General features: G+C 43.1%; 1 protein-coding gene across 3 annotated transcripts in view; it reads right to left on the reverse strand.

Annotated features, from left to right (window-relative positions):
* LOC137418138 (echinoderm microtubule-associated protein-like 2) overlaps window positions 1-23298 on the reverse strand; it is a 165890-nt gene that overhangs the window by 96232 nt on the left and 46360 nt on the right. The gene's annotated exons all lie outside the window — the stretch shown is intronic.

Genomic DNA, 23298 nt, shown 5'->3' on the forward strand with positions numbered 1-23298 from the left:
TGTGCATCGAGAGACAGGAAATGGAAGAGTGATGTTAAATAAAGGATCATCCAAGCATTTGAATAAAGAATCTAAAATATACACAAGTTCAAATGCTGTCTACATTTCAGAAAATGGGTTTTGGTGAAATTTATCACCAACAGCATAACAATTCAATGGTATCAATATAACCGATTACTAATTAAACTCTGTCTCATGATGCATTTGATTACTACATTTCATGACTTCAAGCTTGCTTCTGAAAGCTTCTTGACTTCTTGAAAGGCCTGAGATGTAAAAAGCAAGTAAACAAGCAGTGTCCTTTACCTCATATACATAGGTTGTTTTATATGCAGGTACCATCATCTGAGTTATCTCATGTGCGTGTCTGTGTATGTGTCTGTGTATGTGTGTATGTATGTGTGTATATGAGTGTATGTGTGTGTATGTATGTGTGTATGTGTATGTATGTGTGTATATGTGTGTATATGTATGTATGTGTGTATATGTGTGTATATGTATGTATGTGTGTATATGTGTGTATATGTGTGTATATGTACGTGCGTGTGTATGTGTGTATGTATATGTGTGTGTGTATATGCGTGTGTATATGTGTGTGTGTGTGTGTGTGTGTGTGTATGTTTGTGTATATGTATGTGTGTATGTATACGTGTGTGTGTATGTGTGTGTGTATATGCGTGTCTATATGTGTGTGTGTGTGTGTGTGTGTGTATATGTATGTGTGTGTGTATGTATATGTGTGTCTGTGTATATGTGTATGTATGTGTGTGTTTGTGTGTGTGTGTATGTGTGTGTGTATATGCGTGTGTATATGTGTGTATGTATATGTATGTGTGTATGTGTATGTGTGTATGTATACGTGTGTGTGTCTGTGTATATGTGTGTGCGTATGCGTGTGCATATGCGTGTGTATATCTGTGTGTATATGTGTGTGTGTATATGTGTATGTATGTGTGGGTGTGTGCATGTGTGTCATTGGTTGTTATCTCCATATGCGGGTCTCAGAATGTGGAATGGAGCCCTCCCAGCTATCGAAGTATCCATCTCCGTGTCAGTAAAGGGGATCATGATTCATGGACCACGTTGTGAATTTTTTGTCTTATTCTCAAAGTTTTGTTCCAAGGGCTCTTTTCAGGTTTATCTATCTATAATTCCAGTAATCTCTGTTTGTACGTTTGTACGTTTGTACGTTTGTTTGTCTGTGACCGCTGTTTCTCGACAACCACGGGTCCGATATACTTTTAACTTGCCAGGTATATTGCTGGGGACCCGAGGATGTGCCTTTTCAAGGTTTCATATTAATCGGACAATTACTTACCGAGCTATGTCCAAAAAACGATTCAACCAATCAGAGAGCAGCGAACTATCGCGTGTGCCGAACGTGGCGGACACACTCTGCCTCGGATGGCACATTTGAGAGCGTATTCATTTATTTCACGTTTGCAAACTATGTTGGCGTTAAACTATGTTTTAAAACTAATAAAAACGAATTTGCGATTCATTCGCTTTCCTGCGCGTTTGTGCACGCGATGGCGATTTCTTTACCAAACTCCGGAAGCCGTTCGCTTTGGACCAAACCATTTCATGTAAATAGAGGGGGGGGGATATAATTTTAGATATAGATATAGTACGGGCAATGCCCTAGTAACCCTAATCCTAACAACTCGGTTCGGGTTAGGGTTAGGGTTGTTAGGGTTAGTTGTTAGGGTTAAGGCCCGTTCAGATTCCAACTGTCGGTCATCTATATAATAATACCGTAAGGACTCGACTTTGTTATCCCTTTTACACCGCACCCAGTGACCCGATGCCCACGGCACTAATGGATTTACGATCTACGAACCGCGCTCTTTGTTTATCACGTACAGCCATACTCGAAAAATCTGAATTAGCCGACGTTGGGGCCCAAAAGCATCCGATTAACTGCCGATACGACGCCATCTTACGACGCCATCGTATTGGCGTCTGCTGGGCGAAGGCAAGCGAGCCGTCGGCTGATTGGACAGTCGAGTGGTGTGAACCAAATGGTCTTTTTATTCCCTTGAACATTTTAAATTAGGATATATAAGGAAACGTCTTTATCGTCATTTTAATAAAGTTAAATGGAGTGACGTTGCGATACTCGGGGTGCGTTGCATAAATCCTCGTAACTCAGAGAGGTGTAGCCGGTGGCGAGACGTAAGGAAGCTTAAAGATAACGAGCTGAAAACAGACGAACGATATGTCAATCCCTTTCTACACCGAACGGAAATAAAAGTATGAGCGCGGGTAGGCATGGCCTGAGCACGTCGAGCAGAGAGGACTGATTGGACTTAACTTAAAGAGAAAAAATTGGAGCTTAATGGAAGAAGAAGATCCCATGAGCGCTCCCCTATGCCATCCATAATGGTACACTCTATCCATACACCACATCCTCCCTTCCGTGGATGTTCCACGGGTTTCGGCTAGTTTGTAGTAATATTCCAAGGGATGCTTCTTTAAAGATCCATGTAAGGTTCTTATTCATCATTCCAGTTGCTCCAATAATCACTGGCACAATTCTAGTACTATTCAGCTTCCAAGATCTTTTCACTTCATTTTTGAGATTTTGATATTTGGTCGTTTTTAAATTTTTCTTTACAATTTAGATTTTAGAGGATTATTGAGGAGTTCGAATATAGAACTGATCAGGACGCAACAGATCAAAACGAACAGTAGGAGAGTGAGAGGGAGAGACACACTAACAGCAGGATTGAGGGAGAGAATAGAGAAAGAGACCCCAAAGATAAGGGATGTGGGTTAAAATGAGCTCGATCTCTCACATTCCTCATACTTCCCACTTTCCCTCTCCCCTATCTATTCCTGACTTCCTTGCCATTTTCTCTCCACCATGTTCAACTCCCTTTGCCATTCCTTATTATCCTCCATCTCCACCTCCCACTTTCCTTCCTTCCTTCTCCTTTCGCAAAATATGCAGACAGCCCCTAAGACAGGTATCACGACAACACATGGCAGGTCAATAAGTTTCTTTGAGTTTAAATAATGGGATGTGCAAGTGAAACAAAAAGAAAAGTAGATGTTACAAGTATAAAAAGCCATGTAATTGCTTCTTGCTGTGTTATTGCAGGTGCATGTAATAAAACATACATCATGTGCATATGAAACAGCATGTCGAGACATACCTCGAGGAAGGATCAGCATGCATTGATTGGTCTGCATTTATCAACTACATTTATTGATCATTGCTCCCAATTTGAAAAAACAAATTGCACTCTAATGTTTCGTTGCGTATAAACTTTAACTGTCTTCGACCGGCCGGCTACATGATCACAAGATCATTCGAAGCAAGATGACAAATCCCCATCAACTCGGTGAGCTCAGTAATCATCATCAGGTGATATACCTCTCCCTTCATCAGATTTCACAGATATAAACCTGGAAAGGTGTGTCCAACCGGAAAAAATGCGTTGCATTATTAAACGGAGGCCAATGTGCAAGATTCTTCCAACTCATTCATCATGGGTACCAGAATTTATAAACTGGTGATCACAAACTGGATCAATTGAGGCGCCAAGAAGCGCAGGATATTGGGGAAATGATATTAAAGAAGAGAAATCATTGATCGTCCAACTAGGCCTCAACTAATCATAACAACAAATTTATTAATTTAAAGCCAATCAAGTATGAATTTTACTTTGATGACAATATGTAAACATGTAACATGAGTACTGAGTAGGGTATTTCAAAATGGTGACTGTAACATTCAGAATGTGGTTTTGTTTCTCTGTGATCCAATGCACAACCAAGGCGACTGGTCAGGTGGTCACATTTTCACGCCTGTCTGTTTGTGAGCAAGGTATCTCAAATCGTTACGGACTGATTCGGACTGAACGTGGTGGAGAGGTTGAATGTGTGACAAGGACTAATTCATTAGATATTGGTGAAGATCTGAATCTCGATCCGGATAAGAGAATTTTTACAAGAGATTCTTCACCATTGAGAGATGGGGCTGAAAACGATATCTCAAAAAATATCAATATATCTCAAAAAATGTATCAAAAAATTTAAATTTTATCAAAAAAAGAATGATATCTCAAAAGGTTGTGGACGGATTATGACAAAAGCAGGTGGATGAGTCGGACAGGTGAACAAGACGATTGCATTTCGGTTCAGGTTCGGATACAGATCCGGCCAATCCGTGGGATACAAAACGTACACTATGCAGTGTGGCGAAGGTATGCTCTACAGAGTGCCGTTATAGTTGGTTATGGGTTGAAAGGGCAGGTAAAATATGAGGTAAGATAGGGATAGGTGAAAGAAACAGATTCATAGAAAACCCTGAGGGTGACTACTTTTTTTTTCTTTTTTCTTTTTTGTATACTGAATCGAGGCTCGTGAAAGAGCTGACATTTACTTCACAAACAAATCAACCAAACAAAATATATAAAAAGAGGGAGCGGAAGACAAGAGAAGGGGAAGCACACAAACACTTGAGAGCACACTTTTGCTACCGAAAATTGCTACCGTTAACTGATGATTTTGTGATAAACAACATTGCGTGTTAAACATCTCGCAGTGAAAGGGAGTATTCAATTTTCACTCCGTTTGTTTGTTGCACACCCTCCTTTCCTATTCCATCTCCAGGCACTGCATGACGTCATCAGGACTCGGCAATGACGCACGCGGAAAGGCAGTACTCAGTTTTCACTCATTTTCGTGTTTGTTTGTTTGTCCGGGCGATAGATATCTCGGCCATCTTTTGAGCTAGGAAGCTGAAATCTGGGCACAATAGTGACTGTAAATGGTATTTTTGATTAAACAATTGATTGATTAATTAGTAATTCTTCGATTATTATTATTTTTTTTTTGTATACTGAATCGAGGCTCATGAAAGAGCTAACATTTATTTCACAAACAAATCAACCAGACAAACAAAATATATAAAAAGAGGGAGCGGAAGACAAGATGGGGAGAGAAGGGGAAGCACACAAACATAACATTTGAGAGCAGGGAGATGTGTGAGAGGGAGAGGGCTTGGGGGTAGGAGGCGTGGGAAGGGGGGGGGGGGGGGTGGGAGAAGTATAAAACACAAGGACGCCAAGGACTTCCAGGACAGAAGTTGGTATTTCAAAAAAGTGGATTTGGGGTGAAATTAACGGGGGTAGAAAAGATCAAGGTTTTGGATGGGGGAAGATAAGAGATGGTGGTGAACAGCTGTTTTAAAGACCTGGAGGGTGGAGTGGGATTGAAGAGAGTGAGGGAGTTTGTTCCAGAGGTGGGAGAAAAGAGGAATGAAGGAGTGAAGGTGAGCAGAGAGTCTTGATTTTGGCAGTTTAATCATAAGAGGGTTGCAGGCAGATCTTGTGCGACCTGTAGGAATATTTGGGGGACAGAGCCCAGAGAGAGCTGGGGGGGTGGGGGGGCAAGGCCAGAGAGGAGTCGGTAGAAGACGGAAAGACCACCAACCTGCCTGCGGTGAGTGAGTGAAAGGCCCTTGGAATTAGCTTCATCGTGGGAGATTCCAATGATTCTGAACGCTTTGGTTTCAACAGCGTGAAGACGAGCTAGGTGTGAGGCAGGAGCACCAGCCCAGAGGGGAGAGCAGTATTCCATTGAGCTGCAGATGAAAGTCTTGTATGTGGTGAGGATTAGTCACTTAATTGATTAATTTTCAAAAAGTTACAGATTCGGATGAAACCGTGGTGGTTTGGGTATGCTGTTAGCCAATTGATTAAGAAATTAATTATTTTATGATTACTATATATTTATTTTAATTACACAATTAATGAATCAATTAATGTGCACTGCTCCCTCCCAATTCCGTCTCCTAGTACTGCAAGGCAGCATCGCTGATGGCGCCCCGGCAATGTCGCGCGCTGGAGCATATGTTATTTATTTGTTTGCATGGGGTGGTGTACTTTGATTGTATCTGTACTTGTCTTCCTTGTTTGTGTGTTTGTGTTACAGTCCTGCTTGCAGTCCTGTTTGATCTAAGTGCTGCTTCCTCTTCTTCGGACAGTCTCTTTATAATAATAATAATAATAAAACAATATCAATGACAAAAGAACTGACGTTTGTCATACTTGAAAAACACACTCCCGATGGGAGCAGCCAGGGGGGCAGGGAGAGTGGGTCATGTGTATATGTATGTCCGCCATTATCATGCAGGTGACAGTGGGTTAATATTCTTCTTCTTCTTCTTGTTTAACGGCCACAATTATTCCCACGTTGTCGGGTTGGCCGGCGGAAGCTTGGCCTAAATCTTTCACAAACCAGGCCAGGCCTCACATTCGACAAAGAGTTAGAGCCCTCACCCTTTCCCTCACAAGCCTCTCAAACCCCGTACTGGCTTAAAAACTCCCTCTTCATTTAATCCATGTCAATCCCTCCTGTCCTCAATCCATAGAATGCCTCTATCTTTCAGGCCAAGTCATCATCTATCTATAATTCCAGTAATCTCTGTCTGTACGTTTGTACGTTTGTCTGTCTGTGACCGCTGTTTCTCGACAACCACGGGTCCGATATACTTTTAACTTGCCAGGTATATTGCTGGGGACCCGAGGATGTGCCTTTTCAAGGTTTCATATTAATCGGACAATTACTTACCGAGCTATGTCCAAAAAACGATTCAACCAATCAGAGAGCAGCGAACGATCGCGTGTGCCGGCGTTGCGAATGGACCAAACCATTCCATGTAAATAGAGGGGGGGGGGGGGGGGTTCTGTGGTCGTTGCGAATGGACGAAACCATTTCATGTAAATAGAGGGGGGGGGATTGTCACTGTACTCGCAAGCCGTTCGCCGTTCGCTTTGGCGTTGCGAATGGACCAAACCATTTCATGTAAATAGAGGGGGGGGATATAATTTTAGATAGATATATAGTACGGGCATATATATAGTACGGGCATGCCCTAGTCTATCTATAATTCCAGTAATCTCTGTACGTTTGTACGTTTGTCTGTGACCGCTGTTTCTCGACAACCACGGGTCCGATATACTTTTAACTTGCCAGGTATATTGCTGGGGACCCGAGGATGTGCCTTTTCAAGGTTTCATATTAATCGGACAATTACTTACCGAGCTATGTCCAAAAAACGATTCAACCAATCAGAGAGCAGCGAACTATCGCGTGTGCCGAACGTGGCGGACACACTCTGCCTCGGATGGCACATTTGAGAGCGTATTCATTTATTTCACGTTTGCAAACTATGTTGGCGTTAAACTATGTTTTAAAACTAATAAAAACGAATTTGCGATTCATTCGCTTTCCTGCGCGTTTGTGCACGCGATGGCGATTTCTTTACCAAACTCCGGAAGCCGTTCGCTTTGGACCAAACCATTTCATGTAAATAGAGGGGGGGGATTGTCACCGTACTCGCAAGCCGTTCGCTTTGGACCAAACCATTGCATGTAAATAGAGGGGGGGGGATTGTCACCGTACTCGCAAGCCGTTCGCTTTGGACCAAACCATTTCATGTAAATAGAGGGGGGGGGGATATAATTTTAGATATAGATATAGTACGGGCAATGCCCTAGTTTTATTCAATTGCAGCAATATTTGGGGAAATAACATCTCAGAAATGGGATACTTTAGCAGTTTGGAATGATTTGTACAGCTTCGGTTGAAAAATCACATGCTTATATAGCTAAATGGCAGCAAAGTTGCTGATCGTTGCAGTATGTGGAAGTGTTTACATAAATCCAGCACCTCAAGCATAGCCAGTTCAACAACTCATGAAGGAACCCACCACCAGCACACAACCAAAGTGTACTCGGTATGTGCCACATTGGCAGGTATGTATCGGCTATACTCGTAGCATACAACAATAAGTTCAGATTTCATAGTTGGAGGCCAGGGGACATCCATAGGAGTTGAAGCAAATTCAAACATCACACATTCTAATGAGGCCATACCAACCACACCGTATACAAGGATTTATAAAAGTCCGATGCAGAAATAGGCCATCCAGCCCATCATGCCTGCGCATTTCCTCCAATATCCATGTAACCCTCTATCTTCAACGCTTCCAGGTACCTAGCCAACTCCAGTTGAAGCCATTCCACCATTTCAGATGCCATCACTGCTCCAGGGAGACCATTCCATGCATTAACTACCCTCTGAGTGAAAGAATCCTGTCTGCCTTCCCAACCCTCTTCTTCTTCACTCTCAAGCTATATGGCCCCTTGTCCTATCATTGTCCATTCTGCTGGAAATGTTTTGTATTTGGTTTGTAGTTTATGAGCTACCGGTATTTAAGTATTTACGGCGTAGCACGTAGGGCAATGCCGTCTGGAACAGCATGTTTGTCTGTCCCTCACAAACGTCCACCAATCAGACCTGAGGATCTGGTCACATGACAGGGGGACAGCATTTAGAAACCATTACAGTTGCATATTTTACTAAAAGGAAATATGATAACCTCCTGTTGAACGTTTTGGGGTCCCAGCAGGTGTCGTAAGCCAGGTAGGAGGTTTCAGAAATTCCTCAATACAATTACGATTACGGAATGCGATCGACATGGATCTTGCTCCCGAATCCGGAAGTGAACAGACAACAACGGTTCACTGCTTTGATATCTCAATACAACCGTGATTTAACATTATATTTTGATATATTCATACAATGGTATTAATTTATTATTGGAATGATGAATGATGCTGTTTAGAATGAAAATATAGAGATATTGAATTTAAAGAAGAATGAGGAAATGACGTTAAGGGTTTACATCCGTGACATTCGCGGATTCTGCATTTGCAGTTTCGCCATTGACTGGATATAGCAACATTCAGACTGGGTACGTTTTTTGTCCAAGTCCTTCACAAACAAAATTCATACTTACATTATTTGCAAACTGGTATCCCCACCCAGGTCATACTATCCTTTTCCACTAAAGTATGAAACAAGTCCGACTACGCCGTTGTTAGACTTTCGGTGTTGGTTTATTTATGAAATTCTGGGGAAATTAGCAACCCTTTTATGGACAAAAATATTCGTGCCATTGCAGATTGTCCTGAAGGCATTAGCAGTCAATCACAAAATGTAGACTGGAAAACACAAGCCAAGGCAGGCCCGGTGCATTATCCCCTCCCTGAAGGTCACTCGTTAGTCAGATGGGTTTTCATTGACAATGACACATGGTAATTCTCTGGGGACCACAATGGTTTCCAGAAGATTACAATCAAAATGCTTAACACTGTGGCCTTCAACCACATTGCAACCACAACCTCTGGGATGCCAGTCGAGTGTCCTCAAGGCTAGGCCGTCATGAAAGGCTGGCGCAGAGGTAGCACACTTACCTTTGAGCTGTCTTATCTGGGTTCCATTCTCAGTCCAACTATACACTATCAGAGTGATGCTTCACGAGTGGGGCGTTGCAACACAAAGTGCACCACCTCTCATAAGGATGTTAAGCTGAGGACCCGTCTGTTAGTAGCAGTTGGTAGACGTTAAAGATCACACACCGTCTTTCGACAAAGAGTAGGTGAGTTATCGCCAGCACCATAAATACATTTCGCATTTCTGCCCAAGCAACCTAAAGGTGGCACTGCATCAGCAGTATTGTCGTGCCACCAGTAAAAGGTGCCACCTGTGGGATGAACTCGTCATCAACCCTCAGGCTAAAATGCATACCTTCTTCATTTGCACGCATCAGAAGGCTGCGGGGTGGCATCAGATGCAATGCCCTCTGCTGGTTAGGGCAGAAATTTGTAATTTTTCATGGTGCCGGAGATAGTTCGCCTACTCTTCGCGAAGGATCTTTAACGTCTAACTAATGCCAGCAGACGGGACACCCGTTTAACGTCCATCCGAGAGTTTGCACACACTGACGGATCACCCTGACTGAAACACCGGGATGACAGTTTATAGCTGGGTTGGGATTCCAACCCAGGCTAGACAGCTTGGAAGCGAGTGTGCGTACCTCTAACTAGGCCTTCCTTTCAGCCAGAAATAACATGATACCACTCGGCCAGCTACTCTTACTTATCTAATTGTGCACTGTACTTGTAAATAAATTATGTCATGTTTTTTTTAGCTTTAAATAATATGCAGCCTCACCAAACAACTACAGGGTAGTTTTGAGCCAGGCTCAAGTTCATACAGATTCAAAATGCAGCAAACGTCCAATAATCTGCTCATTGACGTCACATTCATGGTTTTTCCCTATCCCACGCAACACCAGGCATAACAAAAGAGCTACAAATGAAACTTCAGCAAGCATACATTATTACATTCTACCACAAAAAGGAAACAAGCTGCTATTACTGTTATGAAGGACACAAACAATGGTAAATATCCGAAAGCAAGAAAGAGTAAGGCAATTCATGGCAGGGAACCTTGGACACCAGAAGGACCTCTTTGCTTGTGGTTTGGGGAGTTTCCAAAGGAATAAAAAGAAAATTGAGAACAAGTGAATCAAAATCATTGGAAACATGATATTTGGAAACCCAAGGTCAAATAGTGAGGACAGGGCTGAGTGAGGCAGAGGCAGTGAAAAGGCGATTGAAAGTGTGTTCTGTAACCCGTCTTTAGTTTTTACGTCTACAACAAGGAGCGGCTTTGACGAGGCCTCCGATTCAGCGGACTGCCTGTCCCAAACTCGGCCCGATGACAGTGGCCTCTCTTATAATCGGCCTCTCAGGGGGAACCGATGTCTGGGGGGGACTGAGGAGTACGTGCTCGTTATGGTTGCGGTCGGTAAAGACAAGTTATCGACCAAGCGTGACCAAATTGGCAAATGATGCAATGCCCTGTATCAATAAGGGTTCTGTTCATCATCACACCAGTACCAGATAATGATGGTGATGGAGCATTATTAATTAAACTTTGTAGTTTATAAATTTATAGGTGCGGAAGAACTCTCCGAGGCTCCTTTCAAATAGAGAGGCTTCGTAGACATGAGGATGACTGAATGCGGTAAGTTAAGGCAACAATGAATGAATGAATTATTGAACGCTTTTTCCTCAAAGGGAATTTTCTACTCTGATACATAAGCCTGGTGTTGGCTTAATGCTTAAGGTGGCTGGCTTGAGATCTTAGAGTCCTGAGTTTGAGCCCGTCGTGCCGTTAAACAAGACCAGGTGTGTTGACTCAGCCTGTCATCCTTCTGACGTTGTCAAAATAAGTAGCAGCTTGCTGCAAGCAGGAGGAACCGCATAAACGGCACAGCCACACTAACCAGCAATGATGCAACGAACCAGCAGCCACAGGCTGCCTACGAAATAATAATAATAACAGCTGTTATGCATCTAAAATGTGCCACGTGACCTGCACAATCAATTGGATTTGGAATGTGCATGGTAGATACCAGAACAAAAAGATGTGTAACGGTCAAACAGTCTAAAACGGTGGTCAATGATGAATCCAACTTGTCACGCCAGACAAGATTTGCTCGTGCAATGAATTGTGGCTGCTGCACCGAATCCAAACGTAATACGAACAAAAAAAATACTGTTGTGGGATACATACCTCCAATTAGAATACACTTTGTGTGGATGTCATGGTGCAAACCAGATGCTCCAAACAAGAAAGTTATATTCTCTTAACAAGAGGTAGGTATTGTTACTGGTTTTGGGTGGCACAAGGGGGTGGCTCCGACATGCTTCTCGACCTCCAACCCTGATGCTGACAAGACACGTAAAACTCCGTGGCCCAACGGGTTGCTGAGCAATCGCAGACGCCGGTTGAGGCATCTAAAAGTAGCAGGGTCCTCGTGGCCAATTATCATGTTACCTTACCAGTTATCTAGTTATCCCAAATGGGGAACCGCACTCTCGACTTCCCACCCTGTCTACTTGATATGTACAGCTGAGCGAAACCACAGGTGGGAGGTCGGCTATCTAATGCAGAAAATGAATGGGGTATAACTTCCCGTCTATTTATTACATACGCTATGTCGAACCAACTTTTCTCCGTGCCACACCCACACTTTACATATAAAGGAAGGATAATAGGAAATATTTTTCATCGTTATTAGATCAATGCTTTAATTCTTTGCTTTGACCCCTCTCGGCACAATTTTGTGCAAAATGCAAAGTCAATAATCAAAACTCAAGTCATTCGTGGTTTTTGAAATACGATCTTTACCACAATGGTCCTACGTTCATCCTCCTAACAATAACGTATCACTCCCCTGATAAGACTGCGGTGTGTATTTGACGTTGGCCTTCATAGGCAATTTATTGCAAGAATGTAGTGATTCAATGCAAGCTAGCAGGATGACCGAGACCCTAGGCCTAGAGGTACGCACACTGAGGTACGCACACTCCTCTCTAAGCTGTCTGGTCTGGGTTTGAACCTCGGCCATTGACTACAGCATGCCATCCCGGTGTTTCACAGGCATGGTCATTCATCAATGTGTGTGCCATCCCTCTGTAACTCGTAAATATTCCCATTAAATTTGACATGGTGTTGCGATACATGAAATTGAATAAACAAATTTTATTATCTCTGTTATTATTACTTCTCTGTTGACACATTTGCACAATAATGCCTTCACAAAGTTGCCACAAGACTTAACCATCTTGTCTGGACGTCCAAAGTATGAAAGCCACCTCCACTGTCCAAGTCTGCTGACCGCATCAAAGGTTTACATTAAATCATTGAATACTATGTAGAGATCTTGGTGCTGTTCATGATGTTTTACTTGAATCTGTTGTGCAATGAAAACGGTGAATATGGCTCTCCAAACGTGCAAAAGCCACACCGTGATTCAGGAAGGACCGAATATTTGATTCCAGAAAGGAAGGTATTTGGAAGCAGGCTCAAAAGGACTTTTCTGGGTATATATAGTAAACAGCCAGTGAAATTCTTATGGCCGAGTGCTTGCAAAGGTACTGATCACACAGCTGTACAGTGGTCTGGCTCAGATTGATCCAGATCCAGAAAGCATGTCTCACGCAATTTCATCAATTACATAATGCAAAACGTATGTTTATCACACAACGTATCATGTTCAAGATTCAACTAGAACGGCACTCGGTAGCGAGCATACCTCCGCCACGCTGAACAGTTTACATTCTGTATCCCACTGATAGGCCGGATCTGCTGACTTAAACCAAAATCTAATTGGCTTGTTCTTGTCGCCTAACCAACCCATCTACCAAGTTTTGCCTTAATCCATCCACAACTTTTTGAAACATAATTTTCAGCCCCATCACCAAAAGGTATAACCACCTTTAGAGGCCATTTTTTCCCCGCAAGCGGGGGTTGGCCTTTTTCGGGAACTGTGGTTGTTGTTTTTCGGTCCCCTTTTTGAAGCAATGTTTAACGGCCGGATGCCCTTCCTGACGCCAACCCTTTTTGCCGCCTTTAACGACAAGCAGGGAATTACCAGTGAACTGGTACTCAATACAGATACAGAACAAGTACCCTCTGCCGCCACCACCAGATGGCGCTACACAGTACACATTTACATAGACAATTAATGCCCCCTCTCCCCCCGGCCTCCCCACAGCCCCGTGTCAGGTCACAGCCACATAGCCTATGTTAACCCCACACAAAGTTGTATTTGTACCCCGAGATTTCCGTCTTAAGGAACAAGTGAAGACTCACTCCATTTTTATAGTGATTTATAGGTATAGTGATTCTATACCTTTTGGTATTTTGGCAATCGCGCGGCAAGGAATATCACGTGATCGCTCTGAGCGATCGATTGCAACTCTGCGTCCTGTCGTGGGCGTGGCCAACGTGGCCTCATGCTCCCAGGTGATTGGCTAACTCGAGCTCGAGAGAGCCATAATGCGCTACGTTATGGCAAAAAATATGGATCTAAAGATGAAAGGGGAAAAAAATCACAATCACAATCACAATCACAATCACAAAAATCACAAAAAAATCACAAAAAATCACAATCACAAAAATTCTATACCAAAAGGTATAGAATCACTTAAAAAAATTATCGGATCCAAATTCGGATCCGGATCTTCACTAAAATCTAATTATTTAGTTTTATCATACACCCAACCTGTCCAACAAATTTTTTCCGAATTCTTCCACAATTCCTTGAGATACCGTGCTATATATCATTTTGGCCCTATCCCTTAATGGTGAAGAATCACTTTAAAAATTATAGTATCCGGATCTGGATCCAGATCTTCACCAAAATCTAATAATTTCGTCATTGTCATACAAACAACCTATCCACCAAGTTTTGTCCAAATCCTTCCACAATTTTTTAAAATATAATGCTATATATAGTATTTAACCCCATCTCTCAATGGTGAAGATGTTGTCATGATGTCATGATGTTGTCATGATGGATGAAGATGATGTCAATCCCTGGTGTTGGGCTAGCGGCTAGGGTGCCGGCTTAGGATCCTAGGATCCTGGGTTCGAATCCCGGTCAATTGCTGAATTAACGCCAGGGGAGTTGACTCAGCCTGTCATCCTGCCGAGGTCGGCAAATTGAGTACCAGCTCACTGGTAATTCCCTGCTTGTCATTAAAGGCGGCAAAAAGGGCTGGCGTCAGGAAGGGCATCCGGCCGTAAAACATTGCTTCAAAAAGGGGACCGAAAAACAACAACAACCACAGTTCCCGAAAAAGGCCAACCCCCGCTTGCGGGGAAAAATGGCCTCTAAAGGTGTTTTTTTTTTTTTTTCTCAATGGTGAAGAATCAAATAAAAAATTATATTGTCCCGATCTTCACCAAAATCGAATAATTTCGTCCTTGTCACACACCCAACTTGTCCACCAAGTTTTGTCCAAATCCCCCCACAACTTTTTGAGATATCCTGCACACAGAAACAAACAGGAGTGAAAACATAACCTCTGTCGATTGCAGATGGCGGAAGTAATAAGAACATTAAAAACCATAGGAAAATGGTTTGTGTAGGTCTACCATCCAAATAAATCAGCACTGTGTCATTCAATCTGCCCTTGCAATTGCATCTCAATCCAAAAATTCAGTTGATCAATGGAAAAAAAGAGAAGCATCAGTTCCATGGAGTAAGCAGCATGGAAGTTTAATATCACCAAATGGAGAAAGAATCCAAACACAGGCAAAGACTTATCTTTAAATTTCTTTCACAAAGAGCTATAAACAGCAGGAAAAGGCACACCCCCATAAACAAACAAATTTGAAACATTGTCAAAGGCATAATGGATATTTGATTAAAAAAATAAAAGTTACAATAGTCTTCTGTGCCAATGTCCACAAAAAGACAGCGCTAAAGGCAAGCTCCATTCATGAACAGCAAATGACGGGAAGCAAACCTCAGCAGGACATCAGACAAATAGTGAGGCCAAAACGTAGAAACACGCATGTTGAGAGACTTGTTGTGTACAGATATACAGTAAGCTCGGTAAATAATCTCAAAGCGGCTCTAAAAATCACATCAGGGTTAACTAAATGTCACAACTTGTGACCCATCTTGCCAGGGTTTATATATATATATATATATATGACCCTTAAATGTTACAACAACCAGCTTCGATGACACTTTCTATTATGATTTATTTTACCTGTAGTGAGCTATTTTGTTTAAGATTGCGTTCGAGTGTTATCACGATTTTGCAAAATAGAATATATATATTGTCCACCATACATTTATTGTATGTATGTATGTATATATATATACATACATACATACATACATACATACATACATACTGTTACGTGGTCCTCCCGGTGACTACCTGGTCTCGGTGACCCACAGACCGTGAGAGGAACCCCGCCAGAAAGATATATGATTTATACGCTTTCGTAACGCAATCAATATGAATTCCAGTCAATAAGAAACCCCACACCAAGGATCCGGATTAATCAATAATATATTCCCAATCAATCAACAATCAGCAATTAGTCAACTATATTACTAAGATGGCCATCTCATATATTTCCCCCCTTGACCCCACTCACTGCACCCTCAATGGTCCCTGTCCCTCACAATGTTTCTGGGCCCCTCCAGACCAAGGTGAAGGTCGACTTCTCCGCACACGGGCGGTTGAACGGACCCCTGGCTGACGTGCTCCAAACGTGCACGTCCCGTACCGGGAACGGCTGCTGCAGCGGACACCTCCTCGGGACGCCACCGGGGTCGGAGCCCGTGATCGCGGCCTCTGGGCTGTGAACGGCTCGCAAAGCGCGCGAGGCCCAAGGTGCGACCCGTACACGCACTCGTAGGCGTCGAGGCGAACAGTGCCGGACGCTTGGTTCCTTCCAGGAACCCACGGCAACCTGACACGTAACAGGCAATCACCCCGCGCAGGTAACTCCTCTCGCCAGACGGGCTTTTCAAACGCAGCGTTCCAAAGCAGATAAAGATCGACTCGGCTCACGTCGGAGCTGGTCGAGGATCAAGATGGCCGCTTCTCTCTCGACCTCGTCTTTTTTCTTCTTCCGGTTCACCATCCCGTTTCCGGTCTCCTATTATCAGGAGCGCTTCTAACCATTTAACCACAACAACCTTTAATGGAACAAACATTAATAAGCAATGACCTGAATAGTAATTCACATAAATCCGGAATCCGTAACACTCCCCCCCCCTTCAAGAAAGAAAGTTTGAACCCAGCGAAAACTTTCTTTGCAGGCCAACTTTGATAAACAAACAAGATAACTCACACCCCAAATCATCAGTTCCCCCGGGCACAATATTATCACATCTCAAAAAACAAAGCAACAAAATTTCACAAAACCCCCAGAGATTCCAAAGGTAATTCACTCTGGACCAAGCGTCAACACTTCTAGTTTCTCTTGAATGCCGGTTAAGGGGTGGTGACCAAAACCCCAAAGTTAAACAACTCCATAGCACTTTTTCAGGAGGCCAAGTATACACTACATGGACGCCTTAAGGAATGTGGAGTTCACGGTTAGTCCAGGGAGGAAAGTTCCTTACATGGACGCCTTTAAGAACGTGGAGTTCACGGTTAGTCCGTGCAGGAAAGTTCACTACCTGGACGCCTTTAAGAACGTGGCGTTCACGGTTAGTCCGTGTAGGAGCCCAGGCTCGGCGGCTCCGCCGTATATAGTGCTTCAACTTCTCCGGACTCCTAACAGTTACGGTGGGACCACTTGACCCAGTAGTCACCTGACTGGCGGTCTCCGTCTCGGCCAGTGCTCTGACAATCATTCTTTTGGGGGATGCCGTAACTCTGGGAGCCTCCATAGTAATATCGGCTGCTGCCAACACCAAAACTACCGCCAAGTTGTCCTCTTCTGTAGACCTCTCGACGCCTACGAAATTCCTTCCCTACTGTTATGGTCCGACCCTCCAAATCCTTACCATTCCAATTCTTCTCTGCCTCTCTGGCGTCTTTTGTGCTTGCAAACGTGACAAAGCCGAACCCTCTTGACTGTTGCGTTTCCCTGTCTTTTACCAACCGCACTTCCACCAGCGGCCCATATCTGTTGAAGACAGAGGTCAGAACTTCTTCCTCTGTTTTGAAGTTCAGTCCCCCTACAAATAACTTGGTACTTTTGTCGCCCTCCCGAGCTGGTGTGGTGTTATTTTCCCTGCTGGGCTCTTTACCAACCCTCGGGTTACCATAAACTTGACCCCCGGCCAAATCATTCCCGATAACCACAGATACTCCCTCTACAGGAAGCGTGGCTTGTAAACCGACGGTGACCGGTCCTGACACCAAATCGGATTCCAAATGGATGACATGAAGTGGGGCACTAACACAGCCACCAATCCCTTGTAACCGAACACTATCACCAGTTGCTGTACTCTTTGACAATGGCAAAATGCCTTCAAGCATTAAGGATTGATGGGCTCCTGTGTCCCTCAATACCCTAACAGGTCTTGGGTTAGTCAAGTCTCCCTCTAGTGAGACAAACCCCTCATAAATAAATGGTTGGTAACTCTTCTGTGGGCGATTTCTTACGTTTGCCATCGCATTCGGAGTTGTACTAGTCGGACTCCGCTCTGGGTTGTCCCTTTTCATGAGGTAACAACTGGACATCAAGTGTCCAGGTTTTTTGCAAAAGGCGCAAGTAGCAGGGGTCCCAGCCACTTTGATTGACAAAATAATAGGAAAAATAGGAATTCTGATCACAAAAAATAGGAGTTTAATCGGAAAAAACTAGGAAGTAATAGCACAGATTTCAGCATTGGAACAACATCGGTAGCTTTATTGCTGCAAGATTTATGCAAATACATGTACATGTATGGGCATGGACACACCCCCAATGAACTTGGGCCCACCCGTCTTAACATCGACAACAAAAACTATGACTTCTTCTTTTTGGCAGCCACCATGGACTCTATCAAAGTCTGCTTTTTCTTCTCCACTTTTCTCTGCGCCTCCCTGGTTTCCACCATACGAGTCTGTGTCTCTTGAATCTTTTTCTGAGCAGACTCAAGCATGGCCTGAGCTACTGCAATTTCAGTCATGTCACCTTTCTTAAGCGCCACCTTAAGCTTTTTATTTGCTTGATCAAGCAGACTGTTGCTAACAGTCAGTGACATCTGCTGAGATGACTCTTTTGCTGCCAGAGATTTCTCTGTTTTCTTCAAGTCCTCGCTCTTACGAGACAGCTCCGCTGCCTTCTCTACAGCAATCTTAGCTGTTCTCTCTCTTTCTTCTTTCTCTTGCCTGGTTTTCTCCCTGGCTTTCTGTTCATCTTCCTTGGCTTTTCGTTCTTCTTCAAGTCTCTGCATATAGTGCATGTGAGCAGAACGTCCTAACGAGAGGAGTCCCTTTGTGACTGGGACCATTTCGGGCCGGTCACCATACAATCTCATGCCATCCATTGTTGCACGGAGACCATTGATTGATGCCTCGCTCAGACTAACTCTCTCCTTGGTGACACTTTTCCCACTGATTGAGAACGCGCGTTCCACGTCACTGTTTCCGTGAGACAGTGCAAGGACAATCCTTATCATTTGTCTCACTTGGGGGAATTTACAGTTTCCCGTACAGCCTTTTAAAGCCAACACTTTTCCCCAGTAACTGTCCACTCTCTTCATGCAGACTTCTTCTTCATTCTCCTGTGTTTCCTGGGACCAGTCAGTAGGAATGGCTTCCTCTTGGTACACCTTCCATTCATCTGCAATGCTGTCACTGTCAATATTCCTCTTCAGCTGTCTGGACAGGCTCTTGGCTGATTCAAGAGACCATGCAGCAGTCCTGTTTTGTGGCTGCAGACATCTGGCATTCTTCAGGATTTTGTTTGTCAATGGAAGCTTCTTTTGTAGGTGTACTATGGCTGCCTGGTAGCACTTCCTCATCCCAAGATACATCCTTTCCCTCTCAGAGACTTTCAACTTAGCGATACACCGTCGGGTATCCTCTCCCACACCCATGGATTCATTCTCCAGCTGGTTTGCAACAATGGAAACATCAAGGTTTGAGATGTCTTTCACAGCATCAACTGAAGGAGTCTTCATAATTCTTCTGATCAGTTTTTTGAGCAGGTCATGGAGTTTGTCATATAGAATGTGCACAAGTGGTTGCTCTGACTGGAAGAAGGTGAGGAACTCTGCAAATGTTGCTGCCAAGAACTTCAGGAAATGCAGTTGAGCTTTTATTTCCGGTCGCTGTAGTTCTGTTTTGATTCTTTTGTACCTGGGTTTAAACATGTCCTTTGGCTGCTGCTTTGGAAGAAATACCAAGAAATACTCTTTGAGAGATTCCCAGATCTCTATCAGCCGCTCCACTGCAGGTCCCAGTGTCAACCACCTGCACTCGACATGCTTCAAAGGCTTTTTTGGAACAGCACCCAATTTATGCTGAATGTCTTGAAAATCAACAGATCTAGCAGCAGAGCCTTTGAACCAGTAGAAAATGTCCACTGCAAGCTCAGTTAGGTTTCCACAGTACTCTGCAAGTCCTTTGGCAAAAGCATTGTGTACTGTATGGAGAGTACATGTCCCTACATCAAGGAGACCAGGGCCCCTGTTGTCGAGAATGGCTTTGTCAATCTGTCTCCACACAGTGGTGCTCACATTAGGCCCATCACTGCCGAGCATGATAATATCCTGAAGCTGCAGTTTCGATTCATCCAAGGCAGAGATTATTTTCCTGGACAAATCTTCTCCAGTTGCATGACCCATGAGGTAAGTTTTGAGGTGAAATACTAATATCTGTTCCTCGGCATCAGACCAATACCGTACACGGATTTCTAGTTGCTTCAAGTTCTGTTTATTGGTGGTTTCATCATACATGAGGCTGAAGCCAGAAGCTGAATTCTTAACATCAGTGACTATCATGTCCTGAAAATAAGGACCTGTGGCTTCGCTAATGAGATATGAAACTTTCGATGAGCTCATTGAGAAACCATCCGGGATAACACCAGGAAACATTGCCTGCAGAAGATCCTTCAAACCGTCACAGGAAGAGTAGCTCAGATTCGAACGAACAACTTTCAATGTCCATAGAAGTTCTGCTTTTGTAATAGCGTCTTTTTTGGACATACAGACTAAAGCTGCACGACTTGGCTCATCTGTAGAAGCTGACCCTGATGCTGAAGCAGATGAAGTTGATGGTTGAACGAATGTCAGCAACGTCTGTGACCCACCCAGCAGTTCCTTCGCACGCTTCAGGTGCCCTTTGTTTTGGGCATGTTGTGTCAGTTGTTTCACACCCTGATTGTCACACCTCACTTCCGAATGGCACAACGAGCAGTAAGCTGAGAACACTGAGGACTTGCTAGGCTGACACCAGTCAGAAAGCCTACATCCATGTCCACTTTTCAACCACTCTGGGTTAAATTTAGTTCTCCCACCAGGCATTATACTGCTGGGAGTATACCTGTCAAAAAGAAAACAAATATGAGATAAGATTAAATGAATTAGCATAGAAAATCCTAACCTGTTAACGCATGAAGTGGAAAGAACTGTGAACCAAACAGTTTTTTTTTTCAAAACTGAAACATAAGTTAGTAAAATAATGAGAACAAACAAAGTAATTTAAAGGCAAATCAACAAATTTCTTACCGGTCTGCAGATTATACCTGAAACAAGAAAGATGATAAATAACATGTCCTAACATGTTTACCACCCGATAATTGCATTTTCTCCACTGCTGAATAGCTTGAACACTAATCTGAGTTCAAGCTAAGCGATGACAATTCAATTATGTATCTTTGGTATTGTTGTTGTACTATCTTCAGATGATTATGAAACAACAAGACTTTAACAGTCTTTATTGTTTTTTTTTTGTTTTTTTTTTTATTGTCCTACATTGCTTGCATTACCTATTGTGCAGCATTGCGTATGTAAATTTTAATTCTACTGTAATTTTGTTAAAAGCTGAATATGCAACTACCACACGAAAGTATACAGAATTAAGTTGTAATCCCTATTTTGTGTCGTGGTCCTTCTTTATTATCTGCAATTAAATGATGAAATGTGTGAATTGTCGATTGAATTAGTTCTTTGCCAAATACTATTAGTTTTAGGCAAAATACAATCTCATTGTAATAAGCGAAAGATTGAGTTAAACATGTAGTATCAAATGTCAATGTTTAGCAAATTAGTAGAAAAGTTCAATTTCAGGTAGAATCTTTAGGGAAAGGTTGTTAGTAATAACTGAATAACCGCAAAGTTCACAGTTGGTTTTGTTACTCTAAGTAAAGTACAAACCTTAAAAATTGAGCTCAGCTGAACTTTTGAAATAAGACAAAGGACAATGATAATGGTCAAGGTATCATTCAGTCATTCTTCACAAAGTATATGAGATAATCCAAGAGAAATGCGTGATAAACATAGTTATATTATTTTCATCTCATTTTATCTTTTATAATTCTGTTACTGAATAGCATGAAGCACGAATCATAAAGGTAAAACAATTGTTTGGAAGGATATACTTAATATTAGGACAAAGTCAAAAATAACAATAACATAATATACATAAGATATACATATCATTTCCAGTCGAGATCAATAACAACACGTACTTTACACCATGGTGTAAACGACATGCCTCCACTTCGTACAGTATTTATTTGTGACGTCATCACTGCATACTCAATTTTTCCTCAACACTGCACTTTGTTGAGTCCTCAAAAATGCACTCACCACTTGTGAAATCGATCGAACAAACGGTTTTCGAGAAAAAGACAAAGAGACATATGTTCTTCGGGGATTTGAGCTTAAAGTCGTTTTGGAAATTTGTCTTGCGATTATGGACCCAGAAAGCAATTCCATGGCTGACGATTGGTATAGGAATGTCTGTTCTGACACTTAGATACAGAAATTCTACTAATTAATATATCAATTTAAATTTTGGAACATTGAGGGTTAAAAAATAGGAAAAATAGGAATTTCCACCAAAAAATAGGAGATTTATAGGATCCTATTAAAAAGTAGGAATAAATAGGAAAAATAGGAGGGCTGGGACCCCTGAAGTAGGCCCGGAGGAAAAACTCGTGGTCTGCCTCGGGCCCCCCGGGAAATAAGTTTGTTTTGGGCCCGTAGCCCCCTGATTTCGAACAGTTGGGGTATCAGAGTTGTCCCCACAATCCTCTCGAGGCCGCCGCCATGTATTGTCGTTCTCCGCACCGGGTGTTCCATAACTCCCCTGCTGAAGTCTAGGCGAGGAGTTAGGTTTGTGGACCCCTATCCGGTGTGTTAAGGCATAATCATCTGCCATGGTGGCTGCGTCCCACAACTTTGGTACTTTCTTTTCCTGCAGGTACACTTTGACGTCCTTGTGGACACACTGTTGAAATTCCTCCACCAGGATCAAGTCACGCAATGCTTCGAAGTCTTTCCCGACTCCTTTTGACTCACACCACCGATCAAACATGTTTTCTTTCACTCTGGCAAACTCCACATGAGTCTCACTCTCCCTCTTCCTGGCATTCCTGAATTTTTGCCGGTAAGCTTCAGGAACCAACTCATAGGCTTTGAGAATGTGCTTCTTCAATACCTCATAATCTGCACATTGGTCCATTGGTAGCGCCGAATAAATATCTTGAGCTTTACCCACCAGCACACTTTGCACTAGTATGGTCCAGGCCTCCTCCGGCCAGTTTAACTGTCGAGCCACTTTCTCAAAGTGTGGATAAAATTTAGCGACTTCCTTTTCACTGAAGGGTGGAACCAGCCTCACATGTCTGCCCACATCCCAGGTGTTCTGGGATCAGCAAGGGTGGCCCAGTCAGCAAGGGTGGTACCTCTCCCCGTTCTCTCATTAACTCCAGCTCCTTGAATTTAATTTCTTGCTGAAGCGCCATGTCACGTTCCTTTAATTCCCTTTCGGCTTTTCTCTCCTCTGCTTCGAGTTCCCTTGCAGCTCTCCTCTCCTCTGCTTTTCTCCCTTCTAACCTTTCCTGGAGTTCTCGTTCCACTCTCCTTTCCTCTGCTTGTTTCTCTTCTCTCCTCTCTTCTGCTTTCCTTTCCTCTGTTTTCATCCGTTCCTGGCTCTGTAATTGCAA

Source organism: Myxine glutinosa, chromosome 11 (genome assembly GCF_964187855.1).
Source record: "Myxine glutinosa chromosome 11, kmMyxGlut1.1, whole genome shotgun sequence".
Lineage (NCBI taxonomy): Eukaryota > Metazoa > Chordata > Myxini > Myxiniformes > Myxinidae > Myxine > Myxine glutinosa.